Genomic DNA, 20,020 nt, shown 5'->3' on the forward strand with positions numbered 1-20,020 from the left:
TGCTTAAAAAAGAAGTCGATTATTTTTTGAGTAAATGAACAGGAACATTAAATCTAAGATAAAGGGGATTGGCTAATGAAGAGGATGATTAACTATTGAAATAAAACTTCCGTTAAAAAATATTTTCTTAATGTTTTACGAGACATTCATTAATAAAATCAAAATATTAAACCCACAACTTGCCAATGAAGGCCACATATTCTTGGCCCAGAACAATTAGACATTCACTAAGATACCCTTCAAAGTAAGAGAAAATACTTCGCATCCATTGGAATATCTTGCACAATTTAGAGGCATTTGTCAACTTCCCGCTCAAATCAATTCGAAAATCTTTTCTTAACAAAATAGTAAGAATCATGGAGCATTTCAGGATATTGGTTCTGATCAAGATGACGATAATAATATTACTATTAGTAATGTTGGTGGTATGAGTAACTCGGAGCGACTCACCGGGTCACAACCCTCTCAGTCACCTACTCTTAAAAGGCCCAGCATGTTTTTTTCTCTTCTAGTCTTCATCGGCAAGCCCACCCATGTCCCCGACATCGCTTCCCTATGCACACTCTTTTGGCAAATCATTTCTTCACATTGTTCCATCCCAAGCTCTCCCATCACTCTCTCAGCCAACAACTGCCTCGACGCTATGTCTTCAATTGGCATTTCTCTTTTTGCCGCTTATTTAACTCCATATTTTACTGTCACTGATATTTTCACTTCGCTACCGATTCTAGCCGATAGTTTCCCGAAAGTACTGTAATGGCCAATTTTTGGCCCATACAAATAAAAAATAACAAAACCCAATAAACCAAATAAATAAAGTCCAAAGTACAAAACTAAAAGACTAGCCCAACATGCCCAAATCAACCTAGCCCACTAAACATTTTCCAAAAAAAAAAAAAGAGGAAACCCTAGCAGCTCCCCAAGCCTCCAGCCGCCGCACGCTAGGCCAACCATGGGCCACCTTGCGCACTACCACCACCACACCCCGCGCATGCCCTTCTCCTCCATGCGTCTGACACCGCTTGCAAAACGAGACACAACTACAGAGAACAGAACAAAAACGCAACAAACAATAGAAATTTTCTTGGTATTCGGCTATAAGAAGCCTCAATCGAAAATATGTGAGGGGTGTTCTTTCGAAATACAAAAAGTTTGTATCAAAAACAAAAGAAAAAAGAAAAGCTTAGAAGGTTAACTTCAATTTTTTTTCCTCTGTTATCTCAATCTTTCTATTTATCTTTGCTTTGTTTTATTTTTTTATTTCATTAACTTACTTTAAAACAAAAAAGAATCAAGGAAGAAGAGAGTCTTATCGGATCTACCCTATGGCCGCTCCCCTCTCCGTTCGGCACGGTGAACCGCCAGCGATGATGGGTGTTGAAACCCTAGCTGAAGAAAGGAGGAAGAGATAAAGGGGGGGTTCGAGAGCATTAGGTTTTTTAGAAAAAATATATAAAGGTTAAAATGGTTTTAAAATAAAAGCTTAATTGAAAAGTCAAAGGTGAAACGGCGCCACTAACTCCATGATTTGTATGTTTCGCTTTTAGGATATTTGTCCCCTGGTCCTCAACCTCTCCGGTCTTGCTGCAATTTAGTGCTTTAGTTACCTTTTGTTAACTTTTATTTTGGCCACTTATTTCTCACGCGATTCAATTTGATCCTGAGTACACTGGGCTCTTGGAAACAGGATACATCACCGAAAATGGGACTATTTTCCCGTTTGGTCCCTGTTTGTTTCAGTGCATCCTATTTAGATCCTCCTTGTTTTTATTTTTATAATTTGTAACCCTAAATTTCGAATTTGATTCCAGTCTAGTCCTAGATTGTTTAATTTACTTGTTTGTTCAGTTTCTTAAGAATTGTTTTATTTATTTTAAATTGTTTATATATGTTATTTGAATATTTTTTCATATTTTAAGTTTATTATATACATTTTAAGCTATTATATGTATTATTTATTTTAGTCTATCATACGTATTATTACGAAATCTTATATGTCCCTTTATTTTAAATTAGTTTACACATATAATACGCATTTTAAAATTTCTCATATGTTATTTAGTTATACTAGTTTATATGTTAATCACTTTAAATTCTTTCTATTGTTATTTATTTTGAACTTTTCATGTTTCACTTATTTCAAAATCTTTTATATACTCCTATCTTAAAATTTTACTTTGAGTTATATTTATATGTAAGTTTTATTTTAACTGTTTATTTTAAAATTTTCATTTATACATTATTTATTGTAAGCTCTTTTATATGTATTTGAAAGGGTCCCTCTTTATATTTTATTTTGTGTATTATTTATCTTAACACATTTAACATATTATTTATTTGAAATTTACTTTATAAATTATTTATTTTAAATATTTACATATTATATATTTTACATTTATATACATTATGTAGTTTGAATTATTTTATATGTTAGTTATTTTTTAACCCTTTATATTAGTTATTTAAAACCGTTTTACACATTTTTGTTTTAGATTCTTTTCCATGTCATTTTTTACTATATTTGTATATGTGTTATCTATTTTAAATTTTTACATGTTACTTAGTCATGCTATTTTATATGTTAATTGTTTCAAATACTTTCATTATTTATTGCAAACCTTTTATTTATTATTTATTTCAAGCCTTTTCATTATATTATTATTTCGACTTGTTTTATTATTATATACTTTAAAGTTTTTCCCATATTACTTATTTTAACCCTTTTATTATTCATTTTAAGATTTCATATGTTGTTTACATTAAACTGTTTTTATATATACCTGTATATATGTTTTTATTATTTATTTTAAGTTTTTCACATATTATTTATTTTGAATATTCATATATATATATATATATATATATATATATATTATTGTTTAAAACTATTTTACATACTATCAATTTTAGATTCTTCAGAGAAAATTTAAATTAAACTGTTTACATGTTGTTCATTTTAAGATTTTTATATTGTGTGTTGAAACAATTTTATTATTATTTACTCTATTATGTTTTATATATTATTCGTTTATAACTATCCTATTATTTATTTCAAGTTGTTTTATAAATTGCTTATTTCATAGTGTTATCCACTTTAAATTATTTTACATATTATGTGTTCATCTTCTTCGCTTGTCCATGTGGGTATTAAATAGTATATCATGTGAATATTGCCATGACATGCCCTAGAAATTATTTATTAATATCTTCGTATTGTTGATGTTCATTGACATGGCATTTAATCTATGCATTATTACTCCATACTCTATATCGATTTTTATTTTTTTACTTCGTTTAAATCATATCGCGCATTAAAGTTCAAATGTATTTATCCGAGGTTGATTGCTTCATTTTACTCCAAAAAAATAAACTCACATCGTGAAGTGACACACTCGTTATTATTCAAAAAGAAAATCTTCAAGATAAAGCAATGTTTCGCATCTTGGAACATCGAAGAATTGTTCCCTAACTTACGGGATTTTGGTTCTCTCGTTGGTTCTAAATAGCTAAATACCCTTTTCGAGCTTTAAAACACATGAAATTCTCATTTAAAATAAAAGACGACCTTGCGCTCGAGAATTCATGGTATTGTGTCTTAACTTACGGGATATGATACTTCGATATCTCAAGATAAGGAAATCTTTAAACAATCGATTTGAGCTAATTCAAGAATTTTAAAATCAATATTAATAGAAAAGATCGAATTTCAAATCCATTCCCGATTTTCAATTTTCGACTTTGAGACACTAATTAATCAATTAGGTACCAATTTTGGGCGTTACGAGGGTGCTAACCCTTCCTTGTACATAACTGACTCCCGAACCCGTTTTCTCAAATTTCGTAGACCAAAACACCGTTTTAATAAACTAAAACGTTTTATTAAAGCAAGGTGATCCGATCTCACCTAATAAAGATCGGTGGCGACTCCCATTTTAATTTTCACTTTCAAAACCAAAGTCGACCACCCCATCCTTCAAAAAATGGTTTCGACAAGTACGCCTTCACAAGAGAAAACGAGATGGTAAATTTCCAAAGGAAATCATTTTTTTTTTCACTTTTTTTGGTGTAATTTCGTGTTTATGTTTTTTTTATTGACCTTTTAAGTTATTTTTCACTTGTGAATTTTGTTGAGGATGGGGAGGAAAGAGAGTTGATTCCTTCGAGGAAGAGAATTCAAAATTATTGTATAGAGGTATTTTATTGAGCATATTTTACGCAATAGATTTGTATATCAACTCCATAGAATTGTGATTTTGTTGTATTTTTTAAATCGATTTGATTATATTTTAAGTTTATGATGATAATTCTTTGTCTTCGGAATCAGAAATGTTATGATGTAAATCCGTTTTTACTAATTCTTCAGTGTTTTAAAGATTACACAGAGCTGTTAAATTTGGAATAAATCGAATTACTGGTCTAAAGAGAAACAAAAATAATTCCATTGATGAATTGATTAAATCGGATTAAAAAATCAGTTGAATTAAATTATATAATTTAAAAAATATATGAATTTTTAATAATATATTTGATTTGAACCATCCAACCAATTAAATTAAAATTAATAGTCTAATCGATTCAACGAATGATTTAATTTTAAAAACATTACATTTAAGATTGAGTCTCCAAAAATTATTTGATGAAAGGTTGATTGCCATTTAGCTCATGATATCAATAGATTGAGTAGTCCTTCTATTTTGATTAAAAACATCGAGCTGAACTCTTTCTTAGCAGAATAATAAAAACCGTGTTTGGTGTGAACATGTAATGTCTCATCATGAATAATATTTTATAAAAGTTCTTTTAAGAAATTATTGTTATTAAAACAACCATGACCAATAAGAATATTGAGACATGTGTAAGGACCCAAATCTGCCCGGGCCCAACAACCAAAAACCATAAACATAAAACAAATAAAATGATAACAGTCTATCAGCCCATTTATAAACAATCCTTTTTACAGTCCAAAACCTAAAATTAAATACATGACCCTAGACCCAATAACTAAAACCCCACGGCCCAAGGACTGACCCAATACTCGAATTGAACCCAAACGGCCCAAATGCTAAACAAATCTGGCCAAACCCTAGCCCTATCAGCAGATGCGCCGCAACCATTCAGCCTCCACCGCCCTGGTACGCTCCGGCGTTTTTGCAGCCACGCGAGAGCCCGTACGCCAACTCCTGTACCCGAACGACAGCACGTCTCGTACCTGCAAAAAGGACGAGCACCGCAGCAAAAACACACAGCAAAACAGACAAAAAATATTGTATTTTTGATTTATTTTCTACCATTTTACCCCTTCAGCTATAAAGCCAAGGGATTTCATCAGTTGTGGGGTTACGAATACAAGCAATAGAAAGAAAAAAGGAAAAGGGTGATTTATTTAATGGCTTTCATACTCTGAGTCTTTACAGATACTCCGTCAATTTCATTTTAATACTGTTTTTTTTTTACGCATAATAGAGGATATTGAATATAAAGAATTTTTCGAAAACAGTTCTGAAGAAAAAGGCGTTTCTTTTTAGTTTTTCTTCTTCTCCGATTTGGGTTGTGGTTCTTTTTCTTGTTTTCTTACTTTTCTATTTAGTGTATAAAAGAAATAACAAAAGAAAGACTTACCTCCGTCTTAGGTTCCTTTGAATCCTCGCTCACTTTGTTGCAATCGGAGTTTTTGGTGGAGGATTCAGAGGCTGGTGAGCGGACCTTTGGACTCACGGTCGGACGGGGCCGGATCTGGCCTTTTGCATGATGACCGTCGATCAAATAGGAAGGTCGACCGGCAGATGAAAGGACCTAGAGTTTGGCCGAATGAGCAGGAGGCTAGGCTTTAGATTTTTTTTGTTTGTTGTTGTTTTGATCTGCCTTTGAATAGTGTACAACTAGTTTTAGGGTTTTCTTTAACCTGACTTTGTCAAATTTGAAACGGCGCCGTTCAATGGGCAAGGATCCGCGCGCTGACCCATTTAGCAGGCCAGATCCATGCCCATTTGCTTAAAACGGGGAATTTCGCGCCAGGTCCTCCATATTCGCACGAGCCTCCGATTGCGCCTTATGCGCCTTGTTTTTATTTTATTTTCTTTTCGATTTGGACTTGTAATTTGCGCTATGTTTCAATCTGATCCACACTCGAACGATGCGTTTTGGGGTTTGGATTTTTTCCAGACTTAGTCCCTACGCATTTGCGCGCATCGCATATTGGTCCTATTTGTTATTATTGTTTTATTTTCAAATTGTCCCTTTTCATTTTAATTTTATTTCAATTAGGCCTTTTGTTTAAATAAATCATTATTTTGAAATTTTATTTTATTTTACATTATGTGTAAATTTTCATTTAAATATTCATATTGAGCTATACTTATCTTTTTTTTTTTTTTTAAATTCACTTAATGTTCTTATATATGTCTCTTTAAAATAAATTTGCTTTATTGTTATTTGTATGATTATCTTGAAGTTGGTTTTGTCATATTATTTTTGCAATTTGTATAATATTTTATATAGATGTTCTTATATATTATTTTATATGTACTTATATATTTAAGTTCTAGCTATTTTTCCATACTATTTTAAAATTTGTCGTATCCTTTACTTTTAAATTATTTTATTATTAATCTATGGATTTCATACATTATTTTAGGTATATGTTATTTATTTCATACTGTTACACATATGTATATATGCTTTCTGTTAAATCTATTTATGTATATAATATACTCCTTTTGAGGTCCTATTTCAATGCTTTTTTTATCATTTAAACATTCATCTAGTATTATTTATATATATAGAAGTGTTTATTTCAAACTTTTCCAAATATTTTTCTTATATAGTAAATTATTTGTATTTTATGTATACTATTTATCTAGATTAACATATTGATATATATATATATATATATATTATGTATATTACTTATTTCTTTGTTTGCGTAATGATTCATTTTACTTTTTTTTAAATCTATATGTTACTAAACCCGTATATTTTATTATAATTTATCAAAGATTCTCTTTATATAGGTATGAAATTAATTTTAGAAACTTCATCTTTGTATTTTTTAAAAAAATTATTATTTTGAGTATTTCGATATTATATTCATGTTTTATATAGCCTCTTATTTAAATATTTTTAATAAAAGGGTGTGTATAATTTTAGATTAACAATATATATATATATATATATATATATTATTATTAATTTCATGATCGTTTTTACAATAGATTTACGTGCATATGTCTTTTAAATCTATTTTGTGTGTTATCTCTCGTCTCATATCTTATTATTCTTTTGTATTATATATTGTTAAAGTTAGCATGTAGTTCGTCAACTTATACATGTATTTGTGTGTCCATTTATTCGTCGTTTTTTTAAATAGTTTCATACTATATTGCTTCTTTAGTTTGCATTTTGTTTTGTGTATTTAGTAATAGTCATATTACATTATGCCATGCATGTTATCGTTGCATTATTTATTTGTTCATTGTTTCATAGTAATTATCCTCCATGCGCTATTGTAATCGGGTTGCATTTTTAGGTTAGCTATATTTAATTATTAGTTTGTTAATCGGTTGCATCTCGTATGTGCCGGTTATTCCATATTATCATTTTTCACTCGATTTGCGAAATGTGTTTTTTTATATAAAATTCAAATCTTTATGATTAACTCCGTCTCATTTCAAAAAATGCATTAATACGTTTAAAGCTCGTTTTATAAGTATTCATTTAAAAACTCTCTAAAACGAATATGAGATTCGATATTTGGCAATTCGCGGAATCGTGCCCTAACATGCTGGGTTGTAATTTCTCGATTGTTTAAAATAATCAAATATCCTTTCAAAATTTCACTCATGTCTTCTAAAAATATTTTAAAACAAAGGTGATACTCGGTGTTTGATAATTCGAGAATCATGCCCTATCGTGCTGGGTTGTGATTCCTCGTTTGCTCAAAACAATCGAATATGCCTTTAGGTTTTCACTCATGTTTATTAAAAAATTTTCAAAACGAAGGCGATGTTCGATGTTTGGCAATTTGAGAATCGAGCCCTATCGTGCTGGGTTGCGCTTTTTCATTTGCTCAAAACAATCGAAGATCCCTTCGGAATTTCACTCGTATTTTCTAAGGTGAGGCAATGTTCAACATTCGAAAATTCGAGGAATCGTGTCCTACTGTGCTAGGTTTCGATTTGTCATTGGACTAAATAGTTGAGCATCCTTTTGCAATTCTCGAATTATAAACTTTCGGACATCGAAACAAGAAGATTTTGGCAACCAACTCGGGTTACTCAAACGTTATAAAAAAGAACCATATTTTAAAAACTTTTTAATTTTAGACATAAGGACAGTATTTAATCGATTCGGTACCAATTTTGGGCGTAGTGAGGGTGCTAACACTTCCTCATGCGTAACCGACTCCCGAACCCGTCTTCTCAAAAGTTCGTAGACCAAAGTTATTGTTTTAATAAACCAAAAATGTTTTAACCTTATTTTTAGGTGATCCGATCACACCAAAACAAAAGATAGGTGGCGACTCCATGCATTTGTTTTTCAAAAGTCGATTCCCCTTTTTTATTAAATTTAAAATTTTTAAATCGAAGGGTGGTTTCGACAGTACAAATAATAAATAAATTATTATAAATTAATACACAAATGAATGCCATAGACAATTTGATAGAAATTACAACACTAGAATAATTTATAAATAAATTAGAGACGCATTAATTTGATCAAACTATTGAAGTTTACATCCTAACCCTATCATCATCAAATTAACTTGACGATTAACACCGATCAACCAATAAAAACTATCAAAAGCCTCAAAAGACCAACTATATCAGTAATGCACTAAAGGGAAAGGTTAAGGTCTAATAGCTAATAACATATGACGTGTTAAATTATGAGACATTTGAAAGTTAGTCAAAAAATTTTAAGTAAAATATATAATAAAAAATTTAAATGAAAAGTTTGAGAAAAATCAAAAGGCAATGTCTTAGATAGTTTTAATGAAATTGAAGGTTTATTCTATTTAGAACCGCTTTTGAATTACAAGTTTTTTAAAATTAAATTAGTACTCAATGGATTCGTGATATATCTTAATTTAATATTTTAAATAAATTAATTAATAGAATTTTGGTAGTAATCTTTATTTCCATGTCATGCTTTTATTAGCATCCACTTTAAATATATAAAAATAGTTAAATTGTTAAGTTTAGAGAAAGGATTGGATAATAAAAGAAATTAATTAATTAATTAAATTAAAGAGCTAGACACGCAATGCATGCTTCAATTATTTTTAAAAAACAAACAAACAAATTAGTGTGTGTGATAAAACACATGGTTGCATGTGAATTATAGATTACGTTTGGTTTATGGCTTGAATAAGCTAATCCAAATCTATAAAAAATCTCCATTTACTCCAATCATTTCATCTTTTTATAGTTAATTTTTTTATTTGTAGACAAATTCATCCATTCTATTTTTTAAAATAAAAGAAATAAATTAGAAGGAACAGAGCTTAATACTTATTTTAAAATATACTAATCCTCTAAAATCAAATTATTAATATTTATTTTATAGGTAAAATAAAATAATCAAATAATAGAAAAAAAAAGGTAAAAGAATATTGAAAAGAGTGGAATAATTGAACATAGAAAAAGTAATATATATAAATATATATAAACAAGAGAGAGGATAAATAAAGAAATTTTTAATTAGTAATTTATATATATATGGAATTATAATATTTGATTTAAATTTTTAAATGTAATAAATGTTGTTGCAATGGTGTTTTGTGTTTTCTCATAAAACATCTTTAATTTAAATAAACAACTAAAAACATTACTTAAAATAACTGAGAGTTCAAGGACCGAATCTAGGATTAATGAAAATTTGTACACACGACTTTTATTACAACATTTGTAGTTCATTCAATAAATTACTTTTTTTTTTTATAAATATTTTTACATAAATATTTTTTACTTTTACCCTTTTACATAAATATTTTACTTTTACCCATATTGTAAGTATGACATAATTTAATATATACTATTTGTTTTTGTGGAGCGTGCCTCGTATTTATCGGACACTTTGCAAGCATTTAAGAAGACAATCGATGATGTACTAAAGAGGAACCAAAGTAGAGGCGATGTTGTGATGAGAAAGCTTGGGTCGTCACAACATCACGGAGAATTTCCTCGATCAATGCATGCACGACCACGACGAGGAAGCATGGGACATTGCAACGACACGACATATTCCTCAAGTAAGCAACCACATCTTAGATTCCAAGCAAAGGTTTTGTCTCCCGGTTGAACTTTGATTACTTCAAGGATATTTTAATTGTTTTAGCCCTTCAATCTTAGCCTATTTAAAGGGGCCATTGTATCCTATTTTTGTGAGGTCAATCAAGATGTAGTCGCGTATGAGTTTTGGAGAGAGTTTCATTATAGTTATGGATAAAACTGTGTTCCTAAGTTAGAGCTTTGTATTTGGGGTTTTGAGTTTTGTTCTTTTAGATTTGTTTTCTCAATCTTGTACTCTTGTTCTGTTTACTTATTTAATGAAAAGTCAATGCCTCTTTTATCCGTGATTTTTTATCCTCTTAACTAAAGATTTTCCGTATAAAATTTATGTGTTCGATTTTATCTATTTTTCTATTTCCTTATTTATTCAAGTCAATCCCAACAATTTTGTAATTTAATTTTAATATACATTCACTACTAAGTTAATGATAGGAATCATCTAAGATTGATAATAGTATAATAGTATGGATGTAGGTTACAGTTGCATTCAAATTTTATTAAAATTACAAGTAATAAAAATTCGATGTCAAATTTCGTTTTTAACGTGTCAATTGAGAAAAAATATACATTTTAAATCATACATATATTATATTTAGAGTGGAAATGTGCATATAGTTTTTCACTTTCTGAGTTTAATAATTCTTTAGGAAAGCCTTTTCTATCTTTAATTATGAGTGAAGTAAAATATGAAAATGGATAATAATTAAAATTAGAGGCACTACAATTTAATAATGCTTTTCTATATCAACTATTCAAAACAATTAATCTAGCAAAAGTCATATAAATTTGATTAAAAGTGAATGTTTGATATTTTCTTGGTGAGTGAAGGGGTTTTTATTTTCTGAACCCCTTACTATTTCGGGTTTCGGATAAAGTCTTTTTGTAAATTCACTTCATTTTTTTTAAGAGTTGGAAGATAAAATTTATGAATAAAAATACTTTTTGAGAGATTCTGTTATATATTAGGAGATGACGTTTCACAAGTTTTTCTTTAAAAGTCAAAATTTCCTAAAATTTTAAATGTTTTTATATCTGTTTTAATTGTTTCATTCATTATTTTATATATATATATATATATATATATATATATTTTGTATTCTTTGAATAGATTTTAAAATACCCCAAATTAAATATTTTCTTTAAAAAACTTTATAAACTAAACACAGCTTTTGTTGAAATATAAGTTGATCATTTAAATATTATTATCTCTAGTTCAACTCTCCTTGTGTATGATTTTTTTTTGATTTTATATAAAATAAAAATATCATTATCATTATCATAATATATATTATTTTGTAAAATAAATAATTTTAATTATCGAAATTAAAAATATACCTTACTTTAAAAAACACACACACACAACTTACTAGTGAAAAAGCTGAATTGACTAGTGCCAATTGCCAAACTATCTCAAAGTGAGAAAAAGGGAGGCAGGTCAGATCCCATTGTTAAAAAGGCCACTTTTCTTTAATGTGTTTGGTCCACAATATCAAAACATTTTATTCGCATTTAAGCCACATATATCGATTTAAATATAAGATCACAATCAATTTAAGTTTTTCTAACTAAATATTAATTTGATTGGCATCGATATTATTGTTAATGTGAGAGGACGTGAGTTTAAGTGCGATGAGGCGTATTATCCTCTTATTAATGAATTGAAAATGAATTGTTTAAAAACATATATATGATAAGAATTTATAACATTAAAAAAAATCTTTACCTAAAAGTGTAATTATAAATATAATTACAAATAATATACCCAAATAACTATAAAAATAATATAAAATATAATCAAACTGATAGTTAAAATATATTTAAATATAAATTAGAATAAATTTAGACATGATTCATTCGTGGTAGGACAAGATAAGATTGTTAGAATCTCAAAGTTATTAGAGTTTTAACCTTACCATGCAACCAACTTGTCATTAGGAGAAACAGAACTAGATTCAATGAGTTAACCTAACTCGATTCGATAGGTTGAGTTTTTCTTCTTCTTTTTTTGTTAAATTTTATTTTTAAATTAGATTTAAAATGAGTCGAGCCATACCTAATTCTAAAATTAATTAATTGATTGGAATAAATCAAAGAGGATTCACAAATTTATATAAAATGAGATCCAAATATCAAACATTAAATCTATTAAATCTAAAAATTACAAATAAAAAATTATAAACACTTAACTAAAAATCAAATCATATAAAAGGAATAAAATTGAAAATGTCACGATAAAATAATCGAAACTAGACTATAATAATAATGTCATGATTAGAATAAATAAATTAAATATTTAACATCAAATTAATTGTCGGTGCATGTGACTGAAAATCAAAAGTTTCAAATAATATATAAATGGTTGACAGGGTACGAAAATGATAGGAGAAAAAAGAAAAAGAAGTTGAAAAAGTTTTTGAAGTCCATAATTGACATGTGATAAAAACAGCGACAAAATGATATATAATTCCTTAATTTGTTACTGATAAAGAAAGAATTAGTGGATTTATCTGACTTTATTTTCATTTCAACCCTTCATTTTCCACGTTCCATTTCATATATTGTCCATGAAATTCGTGAATTAAATGCCCAGAATTCCCCCCCTCCCAGAAAAAAAAAATTATGAAAATAATAATTATTTATCAAAATATTATTTTAATAGTATTTAGAAATTTTAAAAAATTTATATTTTGATGAAAATTTGAGATCTAAACTAACAAAAATTTATGTTTTGTTAAATTAATGTCGACTTATCATCTCGAGATTTTAATGATAACGATTTGAGACTAAAGATTATTTGTGGTTTTAAATTGTCATAATAATAATAATTTGATGTTAAAAATACTAAACCACTCTTAATTATATATTAATTTAATATATAATTCTAAATACTAATATTTTATTATAAGATTTGGATAAAAAGCAAGGAGAAAGATGCATGATAATCATGCCGATTATATGCTAGTAATGCCGTGTAGGTGAAAGAAATAAATATTATTTAAATAATATTTTTGAAAAAGTAATTACTGATAAAATAGTAAAAATGTACTTTATTATTAATTAGATTTTAGTTGTATCAGCAATGTTGATGTATTAAAATTTTGTGTAATAAAGTTGAAATCCTTAAGTCATTTCATACCTTTTTTTTCATATTAAGCGACTTATTATATTGAGATAGCTTAAACCATCTTTAATATTTAGAAAAATTAATTTGTATTAAATATGGTAAATTTTTTATACGAGATAATACAATTATTTAAGTGAATTTCTTTTATTAATTTAATATTTAGATACTACTTTATCTTTAAATACTACAATTATTTAACTTAATTTTTATCAAGTGATATTCAAATATTACTTTGTATTAACTTACCAAATTAAATTAAAATTGTTATCAAGTTTATCATAAAATTTATACATCTTATAAAGAAATCAAATTAAAAAAGACGACTTGAGAAATTTTGGAGACACAACACAAATGATCCTATTTTTAAACATTAACTACAAAGTTAAAATAAAATTTCAAAAACATTAAAATAAATTTTTTCCAAAATTTAGAGGTAGATATATTTGAATGCAAATTAGCAGTATTTTGGGTAAAAGAATCAGACTAATGGTTAAATTAATTAGACCACCAATTCATCAATCTAATTGAAAATTCATAAAAAAAAATTTAAAAAAAGTTCAATCATCAATTCAATCGTTTCTAAATAGATTCAACTAATTCATTCCGGTTACGATTCAATCGATCTGATATTACTTTTTAAATGGATACTTCTATTAACTTAATCTGATTCAAACATTCGTGTATATATATATATATATTTAGATGGAGGTGTTAGTAATGGACCCTAAATTTCACCATGGCTCCAATTATCCACTATGCAAGCGTGCAAAGCAATTTCATCGTGGTGGAGCAGATTTTAGGCAATTTGAGGATGTGCAGCAAGCAAAGTGGCCAAATTACTAATATCATTCACTAGGTTCTGGTGTTTCGACAAGACAGATTGTTGGCTAGGGAAAGCAACCATATTTGGAAAAGGTTTCTAGTGTGGATTGATTAATGGCTTACACCATCTTGCACCACCGTTAATGCCCACTTTTTTTTAGTGACTTTGGTGACAACTCTCCACATCATATTAATTTTAGTGATTCCTCTCTACTTATATAAAAAGAAAGCTTAAACGATTTTATCGTGTTCTTCTTGTTTTTTTTATTCCACTAAAAGATAACAATAATATTTCAGTATCGATCCTCTGTTATCTTTAACATCTAAGATTTAGTCCTGATATTTTAATTTAACATGATTTGATTGTATACTTTATCAATACCATTAGTTGTGGTGAGTTTTCTTAAAACTATCTTTCCAACATAAAAAAATTTAAATTTTGCTATTATTTTTGTATCTTGAAAAGGTCGTGGATTTAGTTAGAGTTGTTTATGGATTGGGTTGGATTGGGTTTTAACAAAATTTTAGGCCAATTGCTAGACTTGGGCTTAGTTTGGCCCAAAACATAAGTCTCAATTTTTGTCCAAATAAAAATGTTAAAATATGGGCCCTTATTAATTTTTAAAATTTATTTTTATATAAAAATTAAAACATAATACACCAAATATACTAAAATATTAAAATAAATTTTAAAAAAATCTTTATACTTAATTAATACTTAGATAAGTTCAACTTAAGAAGCAAATGCCTCTAAAATAGTAGCAAAATTAACAATAAAATAAGTGTTACACAATATCTAAACATTAACAACAAAATAATAGCAACATAATATTGAAATGATAGCAAAATAGCGGGAAAACAACAACAAAACATAGAAAAACAGCAGGGTTTTTTTATTGAAAATTCAAGTCGAGCGCGAGCCAAAAAACCTTATCCAATGACTGACTTATTTTTTAAACAAACCTTGTTTTTTGCCTAAGCCCATATTCTGGGAATATATTTTTGCCCAAAACCCCCTTTTTTCAGGTGTCCCTGCCCATGGACAACTTTAGATTTAGTTCATGTACTTTAATTTGATCAATTCTAGTTCTTATACTTTTCGAATTGGGCAATAGTCCTTATACTTTTTGAATTTTGAAATTTCAATCTTGACTCAAATAGTAGCAGCTGGATCTATTTAGTTAAATTTAATTACTAGTCATGTACTATGTGTATATAGTTGTAGATTTAATTCATATTCTTCAATTGGATAATTCTAAATCCCTATACTTTATGAATTTTAAAATTTCAATTTTGACGTAAACGACAATTGTTAATCTACTAACTGAATTTTTAATGAGTAATATGTGAAACTAATATGGCATTACACATGTCATAATATGTTTGCCAAATTAGATTTTAGAACTTAATGAATTTAATAGTTATCATTTGGTAAAACTAAAATTTGAAAATTTGAAAATTATAAGAACTAAAATGATCAAATTAAAGTACAATGACTAAATCCTAAAATTTTGCAAAGTGCAAGGACCAATAATGGAATTTAACCAAAAAATCTATTTTAGTATGATAAGATTGGAGTGAGTAACTTTTATGAAAAACTTTATCCTAAACATTTTAATCAAAATAATTAAGGGTGTCAACTATTTGAACTAAAAAAAAAGTAGTAGAACTAGATTATGTAAAATTAAATATAAATATTAAATTCTAAATTTAAACATAGTAGAGGAACCATATTTATAATTTGACATAAAACATTATATACCTAACCATGGTGTCGAGACACTAATTTAATCAAATATACTATATATAGTGTAGATTTTTTTTATATTATTCATGTCCGTTTTACGGTCTATGTTTAAGATTCATAACAGTCCCTCTCAACAATATTGTCTTTAAGATCTAAATCTATGTTCTCCCTTTAAGTGTGCCTTATCATTACACTGTACCCACACTTGTTGGTAGTGTGGATTATTTTTAAAGTATATGATCAAGAATTATCAAAATTTAGAGTTTGTTATTCTATTAACATATATGTCATTATATAATATGTGGATTTTTTTTTTTGAAAGAATATATAGATTATTTTTTAAAAGGAAAATTAAGTTATTCCGTTAGTGGTACTATACTATTCGGGGGAGGTAGTGAAAGATAAACTCCATCAACACAATAAAGGCTTCAACTTCAACATCAAATGACCATTATGGTACGATGACGATTGATTCTGCCATAACTCAAGTATGCAATTTTTCGAGTTATTGCAAACATGTAATACAATAAAAAAAATCAACCTTGGATGGTCCAAAACAACAAGCAAAAATTGACAAAAGAGTCGAATATCCATCAAATTGGATAAGACAGACAACAAAACCATCTTTAAAGTCACTTACAAAAGTAAGACTGCATACAGAAGCAGATAAAAACGTGTTATAAAAACAAACAAAAACTTCTAAAAACGTGCTACAATATTTGTCTATACAATTTAATCTAATTAGTCTATAATTATTGTAGGTTAAACATTTAAAATTTAGTCATCCTACTTTTAATTTTAATTCTTCTACTTTTTATTTTTTAAAAATGTAAGTCCAATTGTTAACATAATTGAATTTCTTTTGTTATAATTTTATTAAATTTAGGTTTATTATAACTTCATTTTTTACATGGCGATTAAATGTGTTTTTATTTATTTTAATATGTTACACCAGTGAATTTAATAAAATAATTTTAATTATTTTAATAATTAAATATAAATATTGAAATATTAAAAATTAAATTCAAAGAAATAAAAGTAGAAAAATAAATTTTGAATGTGAGAAGATTACAACCGCTTTGTATTATTAGCTGAAAATGGAATTGTTGCCCAATCGAGGGGGTTCAATGCTGTTGGTCGAGCTCAATTGTGCTCAGGGTGTGTGTTTGCTGAATGCTCCTTCTGCAGGTGAGAGTCCCTTTGAGCTGGTGTACCGTATTACTGCGTTCCATGCTAATGTTGGGCAAATATTTGTGAGGCATGTATTCCGAAAGGCGAATTATGTTGCTAATGTTGTTGCGAAGGTGGTGACCGCTCAGCTTGGGCGGTTATGTCTATCTGATCTTATCGGAATCTTGTCATTCTAATTTTGAGCTAGATTCGTCGGGGTTGTAAGCTTTTCAGCTCTCTCCCATTAAAAACCCCAAACCGGGATTTTATTTATTTATTTATCTATTTTTATGTGATTAAATTAAGAAAAAAATAGAGAACATAGTCGTGTTTGGGAGTTGAGAAAATATCAAAAGCTATGAAGAGGACGTTTTGACTAGAATTTGTTTTCTTTTTTTCAACGAGAAAACTCGTTCAAAATTCAACATTATTGAAAAGCTTAGCTAGCTAGTTGATCGTTAATCCTTTTTTAGCAAATTGGGTTTTTTTATTTGATTTAAAATATATATAGAAAAATATTTCGTAAGGGTTTTTAAATTATATAAGACAAATTCAAAAGTAAAAATACGAGACCAGAATATTTCAATTTCAAATATATCAAGCATTAACCTGCAAGAAATGGAATAATAAATTAATAGTTTATTCCATTTTGTCGGGAGGAAAAAGTAAATTTTAAATATAAATAAATGTACACTTTGTGATCAATTTTTCATTTTAATCACTTCTCAATATGTTATTAATTATAAATTTAAATATAATATAACTATAAAATTTGTTATTTGGTATATTTTCAATCAAGTTTTTAATGTTATATGTATGATTAAAAAAATATAAAGCACAGAGCATCTTTAAATGGAAGTCCACCTTTAAATATTAGATTATTAAAAGAGTAATCATAAATTTTAATATGAATAATAAAACAAAATAAAACAATTTTTATATTTTATTATTTTAATTATTAATTAAAATTACTCTCAATTCGTCACTAATTTAGTAATAAATTTTATTTTTATATAAATTTTAAAAATAATGACACATAATGAGATTTGAAACCAAAATATTATGATATTTAATCTTTCAAATTTACCATTTCAATCAAAACAATTTTTGTTAGGATAAACTACAAAAATAGTCAATTTTGTTTGTCTTAGATTACATTTTAATCACTTATGTTTAAAATGTTACATTTTAGTCACTTGCGTTATTGTTTTGTTACAAAGTAGTCACTCTACCGTTAAGCTTCGTTACCTCCCTAACGGAGGTCCTACGTGGCAATCTAAATTAAATTTATTTAATTAAAAACCTATTTCCATCCCAGCAACTGAATATCTAAGTTGGCATTTAAAATCATTTAGACTGCCACGTAGGACTACCGTTAGGGAGGCAATGAAGTTCAATGGTAGAGTGACTACTTCGTAACAAAACGATAACGTAAGTGACTAAAACATAACATTTCAAACATAAGTGATTAAAATGTTATCTGAGGCAAACAAAAGTTACTATTTTTATAGTTTACCCTTTTTGTTATTATAATATCATTTTTTAATTATCTTGACTTAAATGGAGTGACGATTAAAGTTCTTATTAGAAATTTATTTGACATAAGTTCAAATTGTATTACTTCATTTCTTACCCTTAATATTATATCGAAAAAATATCATTTTTTTTTAATTTGTTACATACATTTTTCACTCGTATCGTTAAGGGTGATCAAATTTCGGTTAAAATCAAATTAACCGATCAAACAGATCAAATTCGATTAATCGGTTGATTAACTGATCTAAGTTAGAGGTCAGTTAATAATTTTTTAGAAGTTTAGTTATTTGTTAATTCGGTTCAAGATTAATTAAATTAATTAAACTTAATAATTAATAATATAAATTATATGTAGTTTTAATTCAGTCAAATAAATATTATCAATTTATTATTATTTTTATATGTTTTATACTTGTTTTAACAATAAAAACAAAAACATTTAAATTTCGGTTAATTCGATTAACTGAAATATTTCAATTCAATTAATTTTTTAAAATTTAATTCGATTAATAATTAAAATTAAAAAAGTTAATTAACACTAATTCAATTCAATTAATTGTTTGAACACGGTGTACCAACATTTAATGTTAAATAATGATGATTACTATAATATTGTCCCCATTTTATAACTATATAAAATTGTTGTCGAATTTAAGGAAAAGAAAAAAACAGAAAACGTGTTCACATTTCATGGTTCCCTTGAGTGAACGTAATCCCGTACTCGGTTACACGGTTGTTTCACTATGGTTCGGTTTCCTTGAAAGTCAACTACACAAAAATTTTGAAGACTGGAATTGGGTTAAAAAATGAGATTTGAAAAACTCTTTTACGTAAACGGAAGTAATTCATATTTTATATTATATAATTAAAATTTTCAAAATTTATTTTTTAAAGTTCATTTATATTTGCTATAATACTTTTAAATGGTTTTGTTTTAATTAACTAATCTATTAGTTGATTGAGACTTAATTTAGTTAATATTAGTATTTTTGTTAGCACAAATGGACATGAGTTCAAAAAATGTTAAAACGCGTTTATCCTATTATTTAATGATTGAGAAGAGGTTATGGGTAAACTGTCTAGTTGATACTCAACTTTTAGGCGCATTTAGTTTGATTACCTAAAATGAAATCATTACAGTTTGGTCACTCAATTTTTACGGTATTTTCATTTTAGTAAATGTCACATCATGTTTACACTTTCATTTTAGTCACCCAACTTTTAGGCCGCTTTCATGTTTATCACTAAAATAATATTTTTTAAGTATTAAAAAATTTATTCATTGATAATGTCAACCGATTTATTACGGTAATATTAAAATTAAATAAATTA

The 20,020-nt window shown here is 27.4% G+C and overlaps 1 long non-coding RNA gene across 1 annotated transcript; it reads right to left on the bottom strand.

Annotated features, from left to right (window-relative positions):
- Positions 1-4,784: 4,784 nt before the first annotated feature.
- On the bottom strand, positions 4,785-6,099 carry LOC108461312 (uncharacterized). Its single transcript, XR_001867725.2, has 2 exons — positions 5,620-6,099; positions 4,785-5,209 (listed from the first exon to the last, which is right to left on the bottom strand). It is a non-coding gene; the product is annotated as an uncharacterized LOC108461312 (long non-coding RNA).
- Between the last annotated feature and the right edge of the window lie 13,921 nt (positions 6,100-20,020).

This window comes from Gossypium arboreum, chromosome 11 (assembly GCF_025698485.1).
Source record: "Gossypium arboreum isolate Shixiya-1 chromosome 11, ASM2569848v2, whole genome shotgun sequence".
NCBI classification, from domain to species: domain Eukaryota; kingdom Viridiplantae; phylum Streptophyta; class Magnoliopsida; order Malvales; family Malvaceae; genus Gossypium; species Gossypium arboreum.